We start from the raw sequence: 5,105 nt of genomic DNA on the forward strand, positions 1-5,105 counted from the left end.
ACCGCATATACGCAATTGCTATCTTAGTTTGTGCATTTCGATTGTGGCCATATAAAAAAAGAGAATAAGCTTTTAAGCAAAAGAGAAAGAGCAAAGAAGCTTCTAAGCAAGTGCCATAGCATCATACCACATTGCATATAAGATTGCCATATCCGATCATCTTGAAAGGATCACCAGGAATCATACATACATAGCATACTTGTGATAGGAAGTCGCTACATTTTGTCTCATATAGGTAGTGCACAAGTTCGTATCCGCCTATTGAGCAATCGGCTGGCGTCTCTCTAGTGTTTTGCGATAAGAGCATTTTCCGTGGATTCCACATTTTCCACTCAATCCTTGGTTGCACAACCACATTTATCTATTCGTGCGTGTGTTTCCGTGTGCCCACATTGCTATTGGTCTACTTGTTACATTTGCCAATTTGTGAATCTCTTTCAACATTATTGACTCTTGCTAACATTTTGCATCAAATTTTTGTGCCACTATCCTCACCGAGCTCCACCATAAGCCTTACTTGTGTAGGTGTGATAAATTGACGATATCGGTACCAATTGTGCTATTTCGTTGTTACATCATTGAGTGATCATTGATCCATTTTCAACATCGGTCAAGGTACATTTGGTATAGTTATCTCCTTCCTTCCACTCATATTTGCTCGAGTCTTGTGATAGATAGGCAAGACATTTCATCTCCGGTCTTCGCCAACAACGACGGCGCAAAGAACTACATCACCAAATCGTCAATCTTTGATCTACAACGACAAATGCAAGGGACACAATCAAGATTGCAAGAGCGCATCGACAACCTCGCCATCGACATACGACACTCCTAAGCACATACAAGAGACTACTTCGACAACAAGCTTTCCGCACAAAAGGAGGAGGAAAATGCAAGGATAGAGGAGATTCGGACCTTGTTGATCAACCGTTCTTCCCCTTCATCATCCTCAAGGTGACAGCGAGCAAGTCGATCATCTTCGGAGCGGCCACACGACGCAAGAGCAATTCGTCCACGTCCACATCTCCATGGCGACCACCATCACATTCGTGATCCACATCGTCATGAAGGCCAAGCTACCTCCAAGCATCATGTGCACGACGACAACGAACGCCATCGAGCTCAAGCACGACAATGACATCATCAACATGAAGATGCTCCATATGCGCAAACCTACAAGTCCCAACAAGCTCTACATCGAGCTACGGCCAAACTTCATGAGCACAAGAGAAGACCGCGAGACAAGCACCACCAAGAGGACGCTACGTCTACTACCACCACCACTTCGACATCTTCGCTAAGTGCTATCAAGGCATCTTCACCTTTGGACGTACGACATCTTTGCCTACTTCCCATGAGTTCGCCTACATCGACATCTTCAACAACAAGGCGACCACCTACGAGCGAGGGCGACACTTCCATCTTCAGAAGCCCCTCAAGGAAGATGGCCGAGCATGGGAATTTCCCTTCGGTCATGGAGACGATCTACAAGGTGCCACATCATATGGGCCTCCTACAACAAGATGGTGACAAGAAGGTCGAGATAGGGCCATCCCCTTCGACTAAGGTGACGAGCATGAACCTCTTCAACAACATGAAGACGACACCCATATTGGACTCCCACTCCGAGTCAAGCTACGAGACCACACATGAGACATTATCTTTGGTCTCGGAGGAGAGCGATGATTTGCCACATCCTACGGCATTCATCTTTGGAGGCGTTATGGATGAGGAGGTTGAGCATGGGACTATCCCTTCAACCAAGGGGGCGATAGGAGTTAAGCATGGAGACGATTGCACCTACACCTCTCCGACACCCACATATGACGAGATGCCCCAATTCCCGTGTGACAAGAGCCACCACCACATGAGTGACATGAGTGACTCCACCATATGTGACATTGAGTGCATTTCCTATGAGAGGATGAGCGTGACCACCACTAGCCCCACACTTGAGAGCATGCCACACATCCTATGTGAGGTTGAGAGCCATTTGAGTGACTCCACCAACCATACGAGTGAGAGCATCCAAGAGGGAGTGAGTGAGCCACGGCACTTAGTGAGTGAGCTGGTTGACACGGCATGTGAGGCCACTATGATTTCTAACGACTTAACCTCTATTCCTAGTGCGTTTTCCTTTTTGGTGCTAGATCTCCTACATGATGACATGCCTACCCTCGATGAGTCCATCCCTCCAATGGGAGAACCGATAGCCATGGTGGACGATGATGCACCCCCACATGGTTCCATCAAGATGAAGACCATGACTTGGTCTTTGACACCTCACCTACAACACATGGGCGACGCTCCAAAGGTAACATAGGTGATGGTGCTTCTCTTGTCCCACAAGTAGAATAACTTACCAATGATTGCTTGCATGATGATGATCACCTTATGGATTCACCACATACTATGTCTTCTACTGCTTAGATATGCCACCCATTTATGATGAATATGATGATGAGCATGTTGAATTACCTACTTGTGATGCTATGCTCCATAGGATATCATGTGAAAATTCTATTGGTCACGTCATGTTTGACAATCCATTGAACTTGTCATATGCTATGAGTGAGATCTCCCATATTGCATCATTACAATCTCAACATAGTGACTATGCATGCCCCATTAAAATAAATCCCATTTGCACTTATGGCATAGATGACGAGTTGATGGTCGTTGGCTTTTGTTTTTCATGTGATGATATTGCCATGCTTCCTTTACATGATTTGCGGAATTCATCTAATATGCCATGCCATGATCACATTGTTCCAAATATGCTTTGTTTTGGATGTTGTCAATATTCTCCATGTGATATTTCTACAAATGCTCATGAGGAGACCCCCCATAGTTTCCTCATACATATTAGGAGATTTTGATGCATTCCATACTTTGCATGATTCCCATAATTGCGTGCACCATATGCATTCCATGAATAAAAATGCTCTACATATTTCTCGTGATGCATTACACAATTTGAGTCTCCATTATGCCATACATAACAACAAACCTCTCATGATGGATGACATGTTCCTATATCACGCATCTCATTTATTTGAGCATTGGATATTTGGTGCTAACCAACACAAGCACATGCGCATCATAATGGATGATGTGTACATATACCACGCACACACAATTTTCCCTTTGTCTTTGTTTTGTGTAGGTACTCACGTATACTCGTCAACCTCTCAATCCCAAGAGTTGACGAAACGAGCTCTTGAGAGCAACGATGACTTGGGATCCCGTGGACTATTCTTACCACCGCTCTCTTCGCGCAACGACTTCGCGCATTCCTTTTACTTGGGTCTCACACGGCTATGGGCCATTTACCATTCGTCACCTTATACCCATTATATCGTGTTCACTTTGCATGTTATGCCTATTTCTATGTCTTTGCCGTGCAATTGTAACCCTTGTTTGCATTTACCCATGAGCCACCATTTTACTACTATGTGTATTTGCATGCTTGGTGGAGATACTTGTTGCTATTGCCATGTTTACCATGTGCCACATGCTATTGTTAATTCTTGTGTTGGTAGAGTCATGATGTTCCATTGCTATTTACCTAGGACTTCTTGCCAATACAATGATGATACATTACTCATATCTTGTTTTCATGCTTGTGCTATGTCATGTGAATTATTCATGCCCACTATTTGCACACATGCCATGATTACCTCTAGTATGTTGCATCTTCGCACTACTAGCTTGTTTGACTTGATCACTATGATTGCTTTCTATGTTGCATCACCCATGTTCCATTCTCATCCGCTTTCTTGGGTTGATTACATACATGTTCATGCCTTTCACATGATATATCTTGTTCATTGTCACTTGCCTCCAATAGTTTCATCTATGCTTATTGATCTTGGAGACTTGGAGACTTTAGTTGTGATGCATGCTTGTTTGATTGAGCCTATTATATTTGGTTGTTCTAGCATCTTATGCCTACATACCATGAACTACACCCTTGTACTTTCTTATGATAAGAATGATGAAACATTTGTTGGGTATTTTACCACACGAATGATAGGTGTTGCATTTGCACTAACCTCATTTGTTTTTCCGAGTGTTTGTCATGTTCTTTCATTTTGAAGGATTCACAAGGCGGTACCTTCACGAGACATATTGGTTATGTGAAGGCATACATGATGCGCAACATCAACATCCTTGAGAAACTCCTAAAGGTGAACTCCTTCCCTTTGATCCATCCTCAAATACGCATATTGGATGGGTCATTCTTTCATTGTTATCTCCTTGTCCACATGATACATCTCATGAACGGAGGAGCGACATTGGAGATTGGCTCTATGGACCTTCACATTGAGGAACGCTCGGACTTATTGGATGCACCTCCAGAACTCCACTCATGCCACGACATCGAGCATTGGTACATCAAAACTCCTTTGACACATTGCACCAACACCTACATATTTGTTGATTGTGTGTTCAAATGTCATGCTCAAGGGACATCTCATACTCATAACAAATTTGCATCTTATGCATGGATTGACTCACATTATGATTGCCTTGTTGCATCTTGTATCCCCATGTCATCCATGATATATGAGCTTGTGCATTTCCTTAGCAAATTTGTAGTGATCTTCCTTGATGGCATATTCATACATCATGATCATATTGCTCACCATCAATTGCATGACAACATAATCACACTGAGCACCAATTGCCATGTTCATGCTTTTGATAAAATGTCCCATTATGACATCATTTTGCACAATAATCGCATTAATCACATTCCCAACACCTTTGTGCATACTACAAATGCTTTTGCTCCCATGAACGCTTTGCATATCATTCTGTATCATCTTGATAAGCTTCATGCACTTTGTCACGAACAATCTTGCCGCACGGACTCATTCTTTCATGATGGACACCTTGTGTGCACTAACCATTGTATTCCCGAGTGTCGTTTGTGTTTGCTATTTTTGCATGTATACCACTCCGGTGACACCTTGGAGTACTTGGATTGCGCAATGTCTTCAACTCCGTCCAACTACAAGTCCGTCCACAACAACCGTTTCCATGGTGATGAGGATCACAATCCGAGGTCGGATCTTTCCCAAGGGGGGGAGATGATGCGG

The sequence above is a fragment of the Triticum aestivum genome, chromosome 5D, assembly GCF_018294505.1.
Source record: "Triticum aestivum cultivar Chinese Spring chromosome 5D, IWGSC CS RefSeq v2.1, whole genome shotgun sequence".
NCBI classification, from domain to species: domain Eukaryota; kingdom Viridiplantae; phylum Streptophyta; class Magnoliopsida; order Poales; family Poaceae; genus Triticum; species Triticum aestivum.